We start from the raw sequence: 18562 nt of genomic DNA on the forward strand, positions 1-18562 counted from the left end.
GCCCAACCTGCTGACCTCTGGGAGGCAGTGGAGGAGCTGGAGACTGAGTTTTCCCCAGCTTGGCCGATCACTTAACCAATAGTGTTTATGGAATGAGATGCCAATAAAAGCTCTGATGGCGGGGCTCCGTGGAAGGCCCCGATGTGCCTGGAAGGTGACATGTGCTGATCCATAAGGCAGGACATGGAAGCTCTGCATTCGGGACCCAACCAGCCCTCGCCCCACGTGTCTCTTCATTTGGCTGTCCTGATGTGTGTTCTTTATTATGAAAATGGGATTGCGGCCAGGCACGGTGGCTCACGCCTGTAATCCCAGCACTTTGGGAGGCCGAGATGGGTGGATCACAAGGTCAGGAGATCGAGACCATCCTGGTTAGCATGGCGAAACCCCGTCTCTACTAAAAAATACAAAAAACTAGCCAGGCGAGGTGGTGGGCGCCTGTATTCCCAGCTACTCGGGAGGCTGAGGCAGGAGAATGGCAGGAACCCGGGAGGTGGAGCTTGCAGTGAGCGGAGATCACACCACTGCACTCCAGCCTGGGCGACAGAGCGAGACTCCGTCTCAAAAAAAAAAAAAAAAAAAAAAAAGAAAATGGGATTGTGGCCAGGCACAGTGGCGTGGTGTATGCCTGTAATCCCAGCACTTTGGGAGGCCGAGGCGGGTGGATAACCTGAGGTCAGGAATTCAAGACCAACCTGGCCAACACAGTGAAACCCCGTCTCTACAAAAATACAAAAATTAGTTGGGCATGATGGCTGGTGTCATCATGCTGGGATTCCAGCTCCTCAGGAGGCTGAGGCGGGAGAATTGCTTGAACCCAGCAGGCAAAGGTTGTAGTGAGCCGAGATCGTGCCACTGCATTCTAGCCTGGGTGACAAAGCACCCAGTCAGATTCAGTCTAAAAAAAAAAAAAAAAGGATTGTAAGTGCAACACTTTCTTAGGCTCTGGGAGTGTTCCAGTAAATTATAAAACCTGAGGTCATCAGGGGAACCCCCGGACTTGTAGCAAGTTGGTCAGAGGTGTAGGTGGCCTGGGGACCCCACTTGGAGGTGGCATCTGAAGCAGGGGCCGTCTTGCTGGGACCCTACCCTTAACCCATTTATGCCAGAGGTCGCAAGTTTGTTTTTTTTTTTTTTTTTGTGAAAAATCAGACCTTGACAATGACCTTGAGCAATAGGCTATAAGTAAGTCCCACAAGCTTAGCGTTCCAATAATGGAACACTAGGCATAAATAAGTTAAACCTGTGGGGTCTGATGCTCACTGGGTGGCAGTTTCAAAGTGGAAACAAAAAAGGGAAATGAATTTTTGCTATAGACATTTTGTACCTTTTTTGAATATATTTCCTATATACAAACAAATGAAAAGAAAGGTATTTTTAATTGTAGGAAAAACAAACAGTTTTATACGAAAGCCGTAGTGCAAACATGAAGCCGACTAAAACATGGCCTAATTTTGAGCTACTGACAGAGCTTAAAAAAAAGACTTTCTTCCCGCGGACAGGGAGCCCTCTCCTTCCAGAGGGGAGTCTGAAGCTTTCCGCCTGCTTCATGTGTTTCAGAAGCTCTAGCTTTCATTCTCCGTTCGATTTTACCAACCAGCCCCGAGCAAACAGACCTCCGACCCTTGAAGTCAGGAACACTTGGAGTTTCTCCGGGCAAGGCACAGGTGGCCGGTGCCAAGCTGCCCAGGTGAGGAGGAGAGTCTGGAGGACTCACGCCTTAGGTGGGTTTGATTTCACCACGGCAGGAAAAGCCTCCTCACGTGCACTGCACGGGCTTGCAGAAAACAGGCCCAGCCCGGAGTAAGGCGTTTGGAAAAGCGCGCTCTTCTCCGTCCCAGACGCTCCCTCTCCCTGGTACCCTTGCAGCTCTCTGGTTGGGGGGTTTTGGGTTTTGTTTTCTTTCTCTTTGCATCCTCATTTCTCCTCTGGGCTTTTCTGTTGCACAAAACAGAAAAACAGAGAAGAAAAGCATTTTGACAGATTGTTTTACTCTGTGGCCACAGGAAATCAGAGGGGACAGAGGGGACTAAACGTGGAAGGAGCTGAGCGACTCCAGCCCTCTCATTCAGTGTACAGAGCAGCTTAGCAAGAAGGCGTGAACTGCTGGGCTGGGCTTGCATTCTACAAAACTCTGCAATTCACCAGGGTCAGCCTGGGCGGGCACTCCAAGTCCATGGCCTGTGTCAAGTGAGTCACACAGCTGACGCTACCTGGAGGCACTGGTGTCACCGACTCTTCCCCATCTGCTGGCCCAGACTTTTAGGCCTGCGCTGTCCCCTGGTTATCTGTGGTCCTCCCCAGAGGCAGGCTCAGTCCTGCCCAGCACTGTGGAGCACCTACCCTGGTGGCCGTTCCAAGCTTCAGCCCCCTGGGCAGATCCAGGCTGAGACACCACAGGAAGGCCAGGGGAACCCCTATACTGCCCAGACAGACCCCATCCCAGCATCCACTGAAGCCGCTGAACACCCCCTTAGGGACTCTGGCCGCTGCTTCCTCTGCTGGGGGCAGCATGATGAGGCTCTGCAGGGCTGAGGAGGGGCAGGGTCCTCAGAGTGACAGGTGCGTCCAAGCCACACCATGTGGCACTGTGGGTGGCCTGTCCCCCTTCTTAGCCAACCCTTTACCTGAGCATCAGTGCAGCATCGTTTGGGCTGAGCATAGAGTTTAAATAGCCATGGTCCCTTCTGTCTGCCGATAGTGACTCCAGGGCCTGGTGGGGCCGGGCAGGCACCGAGCTCTGAGGAAAATGCTGCACTGTCCCCTTCACATCCTTCCTCTCAAGCCCACTTGCCAGCAAGACAAGCTATGAGCCCCAGTCCCCAATGAGGTTGGTCCAACGCCTCTGACCTACTCCCTGCAATGAGGATGGAGGGAGTAGCAGCACCCGGCCCCAGCCGCCTGGCCATGCAGGCCTGCCTGCTCCTGATAGAGAGCAACTGGGTCCGTGACTTAGCCCTTTTGAGACTCAGTTTCCCCGATCTGTAAAACAAGATGTGAAGGTGAACTTTAAGTGATTACTTGACTGGGGAAGGTAGGCCTGGGTAGCTGGTGAGGCCTCAGGTCTGGGTGTGTCTGGAGGGCGTTTCCAGGAGAGACTGGCATTGGAATCAGTGACTGAGGAAGGATGCTCAGTCCCCAGCCTGGGCCGGTGCCACCCAGCAGCTGCAGGCCCACAGCACACAAGGCCGAGCACAGGCATATCGCTCCCGCTCCCTCCTGGGCTGGGGCCCCTTCTCCTGCCTCTGGACATCACACTGCAGGCTCTCTGGCTCTTGGGCTCTGGGACCCCCACCCCGAGCTTGCCTGGGGATGGCGGGGCCTCTGCTGAATGGCAAAAGTGGGCGGAGGAAAGAGCGGTGGCCTCTGAAAGGCGGTTTGAAGAGGAGAGAGACTGAGGAGGCCAAGGCAGAACAGGGCCAGGAAGTAAGGTGGCGGCCAAGAGGCGCCCATCAGTCCCGTGACAAGGCTTGGTTTGGGGGCTCCGTGGAGAGCCCCCAGCCACTGCCACTCTCAACTACACTTGTGGAGCTGGGTGGTGCGCGATGACTTTGCCAAGCTCCATGACGTGGAGCCGCAGCCTCTGCAGCAGAGCAGGTGGTGGAGGGCGAAGGGACCCTGTGCTCTCTGCATTTTCCCTTTCCCAAGTTCCAAGTAGAGAGCCAGGCCCGGTGCGCCTTCCTCCCAGGGATGCTTGGGATGCAGCCCAACGTGACACCTGTGTCCCAGGCATGTTTAGGAGCAGCCTGGGAGAACAAAATCAGGTTATGTGGCAGGCTGGGAACTCTGGGGAAGCCTTGAGCCTCTGCGGCACAGAGAGGAAGAGACTGTAAGGCTGATTCCCAGGATGGTGGGGGGCCTGCAGTCTGCACTCCCATCCCAGCAAAGCCTCAGACACCCAAACTCCCATGGAGATGACTCCTCCAGGCGGACCTGGGGCTCTTGCACCTGCTTGGTAAAAGCTGCTGGGACCAGCTGCCTTTCAGGATCGAGAACAGGAACGCATGTGTGGAGAAAGTTTCATAAACGTCTCAAACAAGTGCACTGCTCGTGTACTCAAGTTTCTGAATATAAAACCATAGTCTCTACCCCTTCCAAAGAGGCCCAGGCACATTGCGATGACATTTACGGTCTTCATCACGGTTATTCTATGCATGTGGTTTCAGAGGGGAGGAATATCTGGCATTAGAAGACCAAGATTCAAGCCTCAGTTCCACCCGCGTGTAGGCTGTGCGGCCAAGGATAAGTCACTAAGTCTCTACAGTCCTCCATTTGCTCACCTGTAAGTGGATTAACAATGCTTTCCATCTGCAGGGTGGTGCAAGGGGTACTTAGGATCCTATACCAAAACTACTGCATAACACAGAGATCAGCACACAAACACAAGCCAGGGTCCTCCATCCACCAGACGAGAGCCCGGACCACACCTGCCATCTGCGGTCATTTTCCTGGGGTAGTACTTGCTCACGTTCTGCTGTGCATGTAGTCACGGGGAACAGGCTAAATGAAGGCCTCTTTCGTTCAGCCTGAGTTGTCCACCCAAGGAAAGACTCCAGCAAGCTTGCCTGGAGGCATATGAGAGCCCATGACCCCAAACAGTTGACCTGAATACTGTGCAAGATAAAAATTCCTGGGCGTCATTCTGGCCAGATGTCCAGGAGCTGGTGAGGATAAAACTGCTAAGTTGGGGAGAGAGATGGGTCCCTCCTGGGAAACCGCAGAACTGCCTTCTGCTAACTGCACTACCGGGCACCTGCCTATTGTTCTGGGAGAGGGCATAGGAAGGAAAGTCTGCTTTTCTGTACTGGGGGAAAGTCTGCTTTTCTGTACTGGGCAAGTAACTTTCAAGGTAAGGATAACCCGACTGCACTCAACGAGCCTTTAGAACAGTGACCACTGTATGGCGCATCCCAGGATGGGGCTGTTTATCCTGAGGCTTGTTCCATTTCCAACAGATATTGATCACATCCCTTCTCCATGCTGGGCGCTGGAGATGCGGGGATGAAAAAGCACAGCTCACTCTCCTCCAACCACCCGCCAACCCAAGCGTGTGTTCCAGTGTGCTGGCACCTGCAGAGCTCGACGTTCTGATGCAACCTGTGGGTGGGAGGAGGCAACACAGAGGGAGGGTCTGAAATTCCAAAGCAAAGAATCTGATGCCTCAGCTTCCCAGGGCAGGAGTCACAACTGCCCAGAAACAACACACAGCAAGGGCGGCGGTGGGTACTGGACACGCTAGCGGTACCGGGCCAGAGTCCACAACCACCTGCAGCCTCAGAGCTGGCCCCTGAAATCCACCAAGACAGGGTGGCCAGAGCCTCAGATTCTCAGGGCAAACCAGTCTCAATGCTGGGCAGCCTTCTCCACATGACATTGCTAGATCCCATCTTAAATGGATACCATAAATTCGTATTAACGTGGCATCTCACATTTAAGGAGTTTTTGAGGAAAGGTACTGTTGAAAGTTTACCCTCCGGGCAAAAAAGAATGAATAAGAAGAGAAAAAGCCAATAACCTCACCCCTCTGAGGTTTAAACCACCGACTCATTTACCGGGATATATATTTTTCTTTCATTGAATTGTTTTGTCTCTTTTACTTAGATTGAAAACCTCGTGGGCAGGATCACGTGGCCCTTTTGCCCCTGAGCATAACCAACAATAATCACTCACTTTAAATAAACGAGTGTAAGAATGAAGGCCTGTGTGTCTAGTAGCTACGCCAACATCTGTGCAAGTGCAGAGAAACGCTGTGGCCTCCCTTCTGTTCCGTGTTGCCTTCCCTGTGCAGACAAGAAGTGAGCCCCTTTTCCTGAGGGGGTCCTCAGGCAAATTGGGTGCCTGGGCTAGCCAAGAAGAGTGCAGGGAGGTCTCAGCATGCCCCATTTGCACAGGTGACTGCCAGGCTTGAAGGGGGCCCATGGAATAGCAAAGCCCTGGAGAATGAATTCAACTGAGAAGGCGAAGGAGCAATCTTCCCCTTTTGGCATAAGGAGGGACAGGCCAGGAAAGGGGCACTTGCAGAGGACAGGTGTAGAAAAGGCTGCACTTCAGGGAAGGTGACTTTGAGGGTCTGAATATTTGTATCCCCCCAAAATCCACATGGTGAAACTTAAGCCCAAATGTGATGGTATTAAGAAGTGGGGACTTTGGGAGGTGATTATTCATGAGGGCAAAGCACTGGTGGAATTAGTGCCCTTATGAAAGAGGCCCAAGAGAACGTATTCACCCCTCCCACCACGGGAGAGCAGATCGAAGACGCTCTTTATAAGAAACCAATCCTCACTAGATGCTGAAGCTTCGTGGCTCTTGATCTTGGACTTCCCAGTCTCTAGAATAGTGAGCATTAAATATCTATTGTTTTTAAGTTACCCAATCTAAGGTATGTTGTTATAGCAGCCTGAAGAGACTAAGAAAGAAATTGGTACCAGGAGTGGGGATATTGCTATAACAAATACCTAAAAATGTGAAAGCTGCTTTGCAGCTAGGTAACGGGTAGACGCTGGAAGAGTTTGGAGGTGCCTGCTAGAAAAAGCCTACATTGCTGTGAACAGAACATTAAGGACAATTCACGTATGGGCTCAGAAGAAGAGGAGAGCCTCTGAGAAAACCTCAATCTTCCTCAAGATTGATAAGAGGTCAGAATGAGAATGTTGGTAGGAATATGGTTAGTAAAGGCCATTTTGGTGCAGTTTGAGAAAGAAGTGAGGAACATGTTATTGGCAACTGGAGGAAAGGCCATCTTTGCTATAAAGTGGCAAAGAATTTGGCTGAATTGTGTTCATTCCTAGTGCTTTGTGGAAGGATGGATTTGTGAACAATGAAATAAGGTATTCAGCAGAAGAAATAACTAAGCAAAGTGTTGAAGGTGCAGCCTGGCTTCTCTTGACTGCTTATAGTAAAATGAAAGAAGAGAGAAATGAATTAAAGATGAAATTTATAATCAAAAGGGAAGAGAACCTAAACATTTGGAAGATCCTCAGCCTGGCCATGTACAGAGCAAAAAAGCATGTTTAGGGGAAAAAATCAAGCCAAACAACCGCTGATAAGGAGATTGGTATGGAGAAAAGGAAGCTGAATGCTGCTCATCAAGACAGTGGAAGAGTGACCCCAAGAACTTCTGAGCTCCTCAGGGCTGCTCTGCCTGTCACAGGCCCAGAGTGCTAGGGCCTTGGGGATAGAATGATTTCAAGGCTCTGCTGCCCACATTCCAATGCAGTGTTCCTTGGCCACCCCAGGTGTGGCTCAAGCAGGCCCAGGTGCAGCTCAGCCCACCCCTCTGGAAGTCACAAGCAGTAAACTCTGGCAGCATCTATGCAGTGCCCTCTCCATAGGAGCTGTGGGGACATGGCTTCCTGCATCCAGATTTCACAGGATGACCTGGAGAGCCCCAGCACCCAGGGAGATAACTGACACAGAGGTGGGGCCACCTCAGAGAGTTCCCACCAGGGCAATGTCCAGTGGAGTTCTGAGGGCAGGAGTGCCCACGAGACTCCAGTACAGTAGAGCCAGCAGCCCCAGCCTGGGAGGGCACCAGGCATGGAGCTGCAACCCGGGAGAGCTTCGGGAGTGACCATATACCACACCCTCCCTGATCCCTCCATTCAACCACTGAATCTTTCAATACCTCCCAACTCACCTCCTCTTCACCCCCATCTTCCTCCCTCCTCTGAACAACTGCAGACCCATCTTCCAGGCTCCTCGCCCCACTCCAGACTCTCCAGAACTTTCTCCACAGTGATGCTGCTAAAAACCAACCCAAATATGACCCAAAGACCGAAAGGCCAAGTTCCACCAAAGGTTCCCACATTGCCTTGAGGATAAAGGAGATTCGTATGGAAAGAAGGAAGCTGAATGCTACTTATCAGGACAGTGGAAGAGGGACCCCAAGGGTTATCCTGTGCATTGGCAAAAAAGCCCTGCACGAGGGGCCCCTGGCTGCAGCACAGCAGCACCATCCTCTGGGCACCTTGCTCAGAGCTCCATACATGCACTGCACCTCTGTGCACAGGCTGCCCTCAGTCTGAAAGGCTGAGCCACCCTTCCCAGGAGTTCCTAGTCCTTCTAGACTTAGTCAAGATTAGCTCCTCCAGGAAGGCTTCCCAGAGCACTGTCCTGCCCCTCCGTGTGAGTCCGAGCCCTGCTCCAGCACCTCCAGCCTCTATCGGAACCCCCCACCCACCAACCCTCCACAGAGGGGCTCCCTGGGCTGGGGTGGGCACCACTCTCCCTGGACCTTGGTACTGAACATAACTTCCAGTCTGGCACACAGTGGACAGCCAGTAAAACGTGTTTCTGACACATCAATAATGGACTGGCATGAAGCAAGTCACAACGACCCCAGGACTCCACTTTTCCACCAAATGAGGGGATATTATGCAGTGAGCTACAAGATCACTTCCAACCCTAGTATTGCACCAATTGTCCTTGAACTAAAGCCACTGAAAACAAAGCCTGGTATAAGAGGGTCTTTCTTAGACGGAACATAGCTGCTCTCATGATCTGTCATGCCACGTGACACGCTATATTCTGCAGGCTGCAACGCTGCAGCATTTGTGACCTTGGGAACCACAATTCTGACACAACAGATTAGACACTAGGCATCTCTAGCTATCATTAAACTTCCCCAGCAGCAGGGCGATGATCAGATCAGACCTCAATTCTGCTCTCAGTTGTAATAGGAGTTTAGAGCCATATGTGCCTCGTTGCCTGAGGCACAGTAAGGCTGTGTTGAACAGGGCTCACGCTAGGGAAATAATGTTCCGACGGATCATAAACAATATTGCATTTGCATCGTGAATGTTTTTCCCTGTTTCCTCTCATCATAAGAAAAGCTGTATGCATTTGGTCCATCCTTTCCCAAACACATCCAGCCTGTTTTACCAGAAGCACACGGGGAGAAAAACCTCCTCCGATTCTGATGGACCCTGGTCATCTGAGCACATCTGAGCTGTACCTGGGGCTCTGGTCAAAAGCACATGCCTCAGAAATGACTGCAAGCACACCCAGACCAGGGCGGGAACGAGGAATGTCAGATCAGCCAGACTCCTCCTGCAACACGGCCCGACAACCCTCCGCTCCAGGGGGCTCACCTTTTCTCTCGGCCGATTCTTCGACGTTTCAGGCCACACACAGGGGAGACAGTGTGTGTGTGTTGATGTGTATATGTGTTTATGTGTGTGTATGTGTATATGTGTGTGTTTGTGTATGTTTGTGTGTGTTTATGTGTATATGTGTATTTATGTGTGTACGTGTTTATGCATGTATGTTTATGTGTGTTTGTGTGCGTGTTTACATATGTGTGTTTATGTGTGTGTTTATGCATGTATGTTTATGTGTGTGTTTGCATGTGTGTGTTCGTACTGCAGTGCTTTCGGGGGATATCAGGTTTCCTTTTAATGTTTCTCAAAGCAGCACATGTAAACCTGGCCCCCACCGCACCTGCAGGGCTCAGTCCCCAGAAGCAACACTTACAGCTTTGCAAATTGTTTCCTGCTGAGTTCCACATTTCCAAATAGCCATGTACTACCATCTCTTAGCATTTCAATGTTGCACTCTGAACTTCCTATTTAGGATGAGGAGTTAGCTTAGCAACTGCCCCCGACGCACACACACAGAGCTGCACACACACACACCCCAAGTTGCACACACACCCGGAGTTGCACACACACAGAGCTGCACACACACACACCCCGAGTTGCACACACACCCAGAGCTGCACACACACACAGAGCTGCACACACACGCAGAGCTGCACACACGAAGCTGCACACACATGCACTGTTGCACACACACAGAGCTGCACATGAAGCTGCACACACATGCACTGTTGCACACACACACGGAGCTGCAACACACGAAGCTGCACACACATGCACTGTTGCACACACACCCCGAGTTGCACACACACGCAGAGCTGCACACACACGCAGAGCTGCACACACACGAAGCTGCACACACATGCACTGTTGCACACACACATTCTCATGCCCGCTGTGCGTTCCCCCAGCCTGGGCATGTGGTCGTTTTTGTTAAATCCACGTCTAGCATTAACATTGTTATTGTGAAGCTGCCTCTCACCACCGAGACCCTGGACTTGATTATATTTCCTTTCTTGTACAAATTTTGTATATCCTGGAGTTAACTGACTTTTTCCTCTTTCACTTGATTTTCTACACCCACCTTAAATTCATAGCCAGCTTTTTGGGCAGAGCTCAACCTCCCTCTCAGCGTGGTAAAGCAAACCTTGATTAGCTGAACCAGGCACTTCCCTATCAGCTCCCCCATGTCCTGGATTCCTTGCCTCCCTTCTTGTTTACTCCCCTCTTTAAATGGAACAAAATCTCCAGGAGCTTCCAAAAAATGGGTGTTTTGAAGCTTTTTTTTTTTTTGAGGCAGATTTCACTATGTTGCCCAGGCTGGACTCAAATTCCTGGGCTCAAGCGATCCTCCTGCCCCAGCCTCCTGAGTAGCTGGGACTACAGGCACGCACCACCACACCACAGTGAAGACACTTTTTGAGACCTTATAAAATTATAAATAGCTTTATTCCACTCTCATACCTGATTGATGATTTACTGGGTATGGGATTCCTGGTGGGAAGTCATGTTCCTTCTAAATTCCAAAGGCTTATCATGGAATGTGACCTTCTAGCTTGTGCTTGAAAAGGTGTGGAGCCATGAGAATGTCCCCCAATGCCTCCACCCCCACACCTGCTCCTCCTCGCACCACCTGCGCCTTCATCCTCCCACACGTGCCTCCTTCTGCCGCCACACTTCCACCTGCACCTCGCATTTCCAGCTATCAGGAGCATGGAATGGCTCAGAGTCCCAGCCGCACCACTCTGAAATCTGTGGCCACATCTGTGCAGCCAGGGAGGCACATGACAGGATTCCAAGGCAGCGCTGTTCTTGGAGGACCCTCGTCTCCTCTGATGGCCGTGAAGGCATGAGGATCCTCATGACCTTGGGCTGCCGCAGGCCACGGCTCTCCCCCAGCCTTCCTCCCATCTCCATCACTGGGGTGTCCTCCTCTGAGGCCCAAGAACTTTGCCCGCCCCCTCCAATTCCTGTCCCGCAGCCGCGTTGCCCTGCGGGATCTGTGCAGGTGCAGTTCTGTCTTCTCATCCACTTCTCACAGGAACCAGGCAGACCCAAAAGTCAAAATGCCATTTTCCTTTGATTATTTGTTTGACGTGCTTTTTCTCTGGCAGCTTTTAGAAGCTTCTCTTCATTACTGGTGTCCTGAAACGTTGTGACAATATGCTTTCATGTGAGTTTTTCCTCCCTTACGCGTCTGGGCATTCAAGGGGCCTGTGTTTATTTCCTGTGGCTGCTGAAATGCAGCACCGCACCGCGGGCTGGGGCTCGCAAACATCCGAAATGCATTGCCTCCCAACTCTGGGGCTGGGAGTCCCAGAACAAGGTGCCAGCGAGGTGGGTTCCTCTTGGAGGTCCCTGGGGAGGATCTGTCCAAGCCTCCTCCTGCCTCGGGTGGCTGTCCAGCCGTGGCGCTCCCTGGCTTGTGGCTGCTTCACTCCTATCTTCACATGGTGCTATCCCTCTGCAACCGTCTCTGTCCAAATGTCCCCTTACAAGGTGGGGGCCCGCCCTGCTCCAGCAGGACTTCATCTAAACCTAACTAATCACATCTACAAAATCCTGTTTCCAAATAAGGTCACCCTGGGGTTAGCAGTTCAGTGTATGAATGTGGAGCAGGGGACACAATTCAACACATGCCAGGGTCCCTTCGATTTGGAAACAGGTCCTTCCACCTGCTGTGGGCTCCAGCCTCACTTTTGGGAGTTCCCACTTGTTGGATGTTGGGCTGCCACAGTGAGCTTCTGATGTTCTCGTCTTTTTCATGTATCTTTAAATGCTTTGTCCTTTTTTTCCTGGGAAACATCTTTTTGTTGTTGTTTTTAGAGGTGAGGGTCTCAAACTCCTAGACTCAAGCAATCCTCTCGCCTTGGCCTCCCGAGTAGCTGGGATTTCGGGGCACTCACCACCATGCTAGCTGGGAAATGTCTTTAGCATGTGTGGAGCTATTGAAATGTTAACACTCTGCCGTGCTGTGCCGTCACTGACAGGGCATCCCGAGCTTGTTTCGGGCCTAGCCCCACTCTCACCTCCGCGGAGTATAGGTTTCAGCCATCCGTACGCCTTGTTGGTTTCCTTTGTGTGGCCCCTGCTGAGGTTGTTTTATTTTGTTTTATCTGTATATGTTTTATGTGTTCCTGTCTATAAGTATTCACATCTGTTTCTGTGTGTTCATATCCGTTCCTGTGTGTCTGCTTTGTATGTTCCTGTCTGCATGTGTTCATGTCCGTTCCTCTGTGTGTGTTCATATCCATTCCGTCTATGTGTGTTCACATGTGTTTCTGTGCTCATATCCGTTCCTGTTTTATATGTTCCTGTTTTATGTGTTCACATGTCTGTTTTGTGTTCCTGTGTTTTGTGTGTTCCTGTTTTGTGTTCACATGTGTCTGTTTTACGTTTGTCTTATGTGTTCACATGTGTGTCTGTTTTGTGTTCCTGTGTTTTATGGGTTCACATGTGTGTCTGTTTTGTGTGTTCCTGTCGGTTGTGTTCATGCGTGTCTGTTTTGTGTTCCTGTTTTGTGTGTTCCTGTATTTTGTCTTCACATGTGTTTTATGTGTTCCTGTTTTATGTGTTCACATGCGTGTCTGTGTGTTTTATGTGTTCCTGTCTGTTTTATGTGTTCACCTGTGTGTCTGTGTGTGTTTTAGGTGTTCCTGTCTGCATGTTTTTATATGTGTTCCCTCACTTAGGAGGGCAGCTCTTTTGGGTCCATTTGCTGAGCAGGTGGGGCAGAGCCCAGGGCTGTGGCATCCAACCGACCACCAGTGCTGCAGGGGCTGTGCTGGACCTCAGAACGGAAGCACAGCCAAGCTGCAGCACGCCTCAGCTCACCACAGGACATCAACCTCGTCGGCCCCTCAGGATCCAGCGGCCAGCCACTGGGTCAGAAGGCCCCAAAGTAAGGGGGATCGTGGAGGAAGCAGTTTAGGGGACTGGGGAAAAAAAGAGGGCTGAAAAGCCTCAGTGTTGGTGCCACAGAGAGGCAGGCAGGTGTGGCTCACTCCCAGTGCCTGAGGATGGGGACAAGGATGCAGGGGGCATGGGAGCGGGAGGGCTGTGGGAAAGTCGCCACTCCACCTGGAACCGGCCCTCATGATGCAGAGACACGGTGTGTGCTATGAGCACAGGCATGTGACGTGTCACTCGTATTCCTTTCTGAGAAGTCAGAGTGTCTGTGATAAAGTCAGGTGTCCAGAGGCACAAGCACAGCCAGGCAGTGCTTCCTGTGGGACAATGAGCTCGCAGACCGCGTCCTTCTAACTCCCACTGCGCTTACAATCTTCACACAGGCGCTTAATGAGTCCCCAGTGGTTTCAAGTTCAGTAACTGGGTCTGTTTCCTTACAGTGTTTACGTCCACGCAGAGGAGTGTACTCCCCGTGGCTGCAGAGCCCCGTACTGCCTGGCACCAGCCTCCATGGGGGCACAGGGTGAGGACCTGCCACAGCAACCAGTCTCTGGCTCCTCGAAGCCTGGTGGGACACCAGCAGCACCAGCATCGCCTGGGCACCAAGAAATGCAGATGCGCAGGCCCCGCTGCAGGAGGTTCTGCACAGACAGGAGCCAGGCCTGGACGTCGCACACAGCTTCCAGTCTAGGAAGGGCTGGCCCTGCTCGTCCTGGGCTGGGAGTCACATGGCACAGGGTGGACCTGCAACCCCCCCTCCCCTCTCTGGACCTCGGCATCCTTCTGTGGGAGGTGAGAGTCTGTCCAAGCTGTTTTCCCAGACCCTGACGGTCTGCGATTAATTGAAGGAGGCTCCGAACAGAGCAAGTAGAGCCTGTAAACATTTGCGTCTGTGCAGGGGCCCACCCGGGACCTAAGCGGACATAAAGTTGTAATTTCTTGCAACTTCATTATTTTATAGAATTTTAGAACTGGCAGATATCTCAGAGATCATGCACATTGCACCCTTGATTTTTACACATGAAAGAGCGGAGGGCCACATCGGTCGTGTGGCTTATAGGAGGCCAGAGAAGCTATCAGCAGTGGTGAGAGCCTGGATATCTAAATGGACAACAGCCAGACCAGCTGTGGACACAGAGCCTAGAGATACAAGCTGCAGCCACCAGTCCGGGAGCCGGCCCACTGTCTGCAAGTCAGGGGTACAGGAAGTGAGGCCACTGTCTCTGCAGCAACCAACCCAGGAGCCGGCCCACTTTCTACAAGGCAGGCTTGTGAGAAGTGAGGCCACTGTCTCCACAGCAACCAGCCTGGGAGCCGGCCCGCTATCTACAAGCCAGGCTGTAGGAAGTGAGGCTGAGGCCACTGTCTCTATAGCAACCAGCCCTGCTATTTACAGGCTAGCTCCTGGGCTCATTGGAGAGGTACGGGAAGTGAGGCCACCACTGTCTCTACAGCAACCAGCCCAGGAGCCGGCCTGCTATCTACAAGCCAGGCTTGTAAGAAGCGAGAGCACTGTCTCCACAGCAACCAGCCCTGCTCTTTACAGGCCGGCTCCTGGGCTCATTGGAGAGATATGGAAAGTGAGGCCACTGTCTCTAGCAGCCACTCAGGAAGCCAAACCATCACCCTTGTAACCATCGGCCCCAAATGGCCCGGGCTTGGTTCATAACTGCCGCTTCCCCAATTGTTGTCCCCACTTGCAACTCAGGACCCACCAGAGAAAACCAAATGTGCCCCCAGCCAATCTCCTGGTGAGACAGGACATGATCTCTTGACCCCTTTGAGGATGACAACTGGAGTGGCTGGTTTGGCACCGCCCCGCCCCCGCCGTATACACTGGCCACTCCTTGCAGAAGGGAGCATGCAAGTGAGTGAGTCACAGAACTGCAGCAAACAAGCGCTGGAAGCTGCCCGTGGCTCCTCTCTGGCGGGAGTGGGCTCCGAGAGGGCCCCACGGTGCTGGAAGCTGCCCGTGGCTCCTCTCTGGCAGGAGCTGGCTCTGTGAGGGCCCGGCAGCAGTGTCCAAGCATGTTACCACCAGTGCTCTTTCAGCTCTGCGGTCCAGGGACAGCCAAGTACCAACCAGCTCAGTGGAGTGTCAGGGTGGCAGCCCCTGCCTTCTCGACACCCGGGTTCTTGTCCACTGTCCAGGAAGGATTAGGCCACGCGAGCTGTTTGAAAGGTGATGAACGCGGAAGACGTTATTCAGTGGTGGGTGGCTCTCAGCAGAAAAGAAGGCTGGAAAGGGGATGGGAAGGTGCTCTCTCCCAGAAGCCCGGCCCGCTCTGAAGCCACACTGTCTGAAGTTAGCCACGTCGAGCCACAGCCTCTGATGCTCAGCTGCTTGTGTTGCGCTGCCAGCTGAAGTCTTTTATGGGCAGAGGATGGGGCGGGGCAGGCCAAAAAGTTAACATTCAGGTGGAAAAGTGAGTCAGCTGTTTTCACTTAGGGCCACGGTTCCAGGCTTAAGGGTGGAGCTTTGCCGGGAGCCCAGCCCTTGTGTATCACTGGGACATGCTGCTTCTGAGCCACCTCCAGGTTCCCACGACAGCAGCCTCCAGCCAGGGAACCGGCCTGGTGCTCAGGCAGGAGCCTTCTTTTCTCACAGTGAGGCCTACCCATCCGCTGCCCACATTGGAGACTCTGCCAAACACAGGTGAGGGAGCAGCCCCCTTGCTGGAGAAATTCCTGAGTTGTTAGTGGGGACAACAATGAGGGAAGCGGCAGTTATGAACCAAGCCCGGGCCATTTGGGGCTGATGGTTAGAGGGGTTATGGTCTGGCTTCCTGAGTGGCTGCTAGAGACAGTGACCTCACTTCCTGTACCTCTCCAATGAGCCCAGTGCTCACTGTCCCTTCCCTCTGCTCACTGTCCCTTGCCTGGTCTTCAGTTGTTCCCACAGCAGTGAAGCGGGGATTAGATGCCAGGCCTCTGGGTCCTTTTGCCAAGCTCTCTCGATAGCCACACTGCCCAGAAGGAAAATATGGGTGGTTTTGACAAGTAAGTCATGGCTGCTGTTAGCTAGTGACTGGGCCTCAGAGGGCGGCTGGGAGGCCCCCGGCAGTTCTCGCGACGTTTCTTTGGTGACATGCATTCTAAGGCCCAGACAATCAGTTGACCACTAGACTTCGAGAATTGTTTTCTCTAACGTGGCACTAGCCAGCTGCATGAACCCACAGTCATCCGCCTCTATTTTGGGGTCACATCTCTTACTTGCTGTCACACAGATTCTAAAATGGGCCCGACTCCTACCACCTCTGCAGAGTCTGGGTTTGGCAACCCAGTTTCCTCATGGAGGCTGAGATGCCTCAAGAGCGTTTCTGTACTCCAGTTGCACCTCCCCAGGCATAAGCGCACGTTAAATTCCCTGGAGGCCGTGCCTACTTGGAGTATTTTTTCAGTCACTGTGCAGCGTGACAGTCGAAAACACAACTGACTCAACTAAGTCAGATGGGTGCAGAAACCCTTCGCATCATTTTAAGATGAAAATTCCCCCAGGTTTACAGTGTGGTCCATTGAAAAGCAGGTTTAAAGAAACAATGCAGTTTACAATCCTAAACCCAAACTCCTCCTAAAAACAAATATTTCAGGGAATGAACCTCAGAGAAAAAAAAAAGTACAAAACCCCAGCATCTACTTTGATTGTGATTCGTGAGAGAAAGTTCCCACGATCGGAGGGACTTGGGGGTTCTCTGTGGCCACCCCGCAAAGCCGAAACATGGGAAGGCGGGCACAGGATGATTGACTTTGATCCTGACCAATCACCTGCCCCCGTGAATGACCTTTTCTAGCTCAGTTGCCTGGCTGGGCTCAGGTGCACTCCTGGGAATGTGGAGTGCTTTTCTCCCGCTCATTTGGAATTCCATCCCACCCAGGACAGGCCTTCCTCTCTGAGCCCCGGTTTTCCAAACTGATGGCTCCCTTCTCTGCCACACTGCAACCCACACTGCAAGAGAAGCTTACCAAGCACACACTTGCACCAGGTTTGTTATGAATGACAGCACTGGTTCTCAAGTGAGGCCCGGGGAGTAGGGGGTTGGATTTAATACTGGAGCCTTTGCAAAACCCAGAAGCCTGGGTCTCTGGTCCTTCTCCAGGGGACGGCAGGCCAGGCAATCTCAAGTCAAGAACTCTTCAAAAATACCCAGGAACCGTGGACAGACCCACTGGCTATTTCTCTACTGTCAAAGCATGGGAACAAATCACATGGGTGCCCTGGATAAAACATGTCCTTGGCCGGGTGCGGTGGCTCACGCCTGTAATCCCAGCACTTTGGGAGTCTGAGGCAGGTGGATCACTTGAGGTCAGGAGTTCAAGACCAGCCTGGCCAACATGGTGAAACCCCATCTCTACTAAAAATACAAAAAAAAAAAAAATAGCTGGGTGTGGTGGCGGGTGCCTGTAATTTCAGCTACTCAGGAGGCTGAGGCAGGAGAATCACTTGAATGCAGGAGGTGGAGGTTGCTGTGAGCTGAGATTGCCATTTCACTCCAGCCTGGGCAACAAGAGCAAAACTCTGTCTCAAAAAAAAAAAAAAAAAAAAAGAGTCTCCTTAAAACACACCAAATCCATGACATCAGGTTAAAATTAACATCTGAGACTGCTGAATAGGAAAGCAAATGAGGCAGCACTGGAGAAGAGGGAACAGGGCCTGGTGGCCGGCAGACTTGCCCGCAGGAGGGCGTCATTGTTTGCATCAGCTCCTAGCACTCTTCACCACAGCAAAGCCCCACCCAATACCTTAGAAGTCTCCTTACCCCTCTAAGCCCTGTGAGCTTGCCCCCAGGAGAACTGATGAGGCAGGAAAGTGCAGAGGTGTTTGTAGTACCTCTGTCCCGTGTCCCCACAAAAAGCATCAAATCACAGGATATTTCATAATCTAACTCAGTGTTACACCATCCAGCCACTTCTTCCTATGCCCTGCCCTTAAAGGAAAGTGTCCCCACAAAGCTGAGCTCCTGAGCCCTCTGGCTGGTGCTGCCACTGCTCTGCCAGCTCTGGGGTGCACCCAGCTCCCCGACTTATGTGGTCACTCCTGCACCAACCAGTGGCCAGGAGAGCCAGAGCTTCCACTAGGCCAAGGGCAGCTGGTCAGCTTAACACATCCTTCTGCAGGGCACTCGGACCTGCATCTCACTGACGGTTGTGTTCTCAGACCTCGCTCACTGCCTAGCACAGGGTGGGGATCAAATGGCTGCCCAGACAATGCAGCTCCTCGAGGCTCTCTGGTCGTACTGTGTCTACCTGCTGCCTCCACCTCCCAAGAGCCCGGCTCTCCACAGGACTCATGGGAGCCCACCCAAGGCAGAGCCAAGAGCCAGCCCCAAGGACAGATGCCATGATGACCCCAGGATCACCCCTGCCCTTTCCACACTGAGGCCAGGCTCTCAGACTCGCTGTACATGAGAACCACCTGCAAAGCTTAAACATTCCAGCTGCACCCAGACCAGCAGCACCCAGACCAGCAGGGCCCAGACCAGAACCATCCAGACCAGCATCATCTAGACCAGAACCATCCAGACCAGCACCACCCAGACCAGCACCATCCAAACCAGCAC

At 52.4% G+C, this 18562-nt stretch overlaps 1 protein-coding gene across 1 annotated transcript in view; it reads right to left on the minus strand.

Moving 5' to 3' along the window:
- The window catches only part of CNPY1 (canopy FGF signaling regulator 1), a 92848-nt gene that overhangs the window by 73484 nt on the left and 802 nt on the right, over window positions 1-18562 (minus strand). The window lies entirely within an intron of this gene.

Source organism: Piliocolobus tephrosceles, chromosome 8 (genome assembly GCF_002776525.5).
Source record: "Piliocolobus tephrosceles isolate RC106 chromosome 8, ASM277652v3, whole genome shotgun sequence".
In the NCBI taxonomy this organism is placed as follows: domain Eukaryota; kingdom Metazoa; phylum Chordata; class Mammalia; order Primates; family Cercopithecidae; genus Piliocolobus; species Piliocolobus tephrosceles.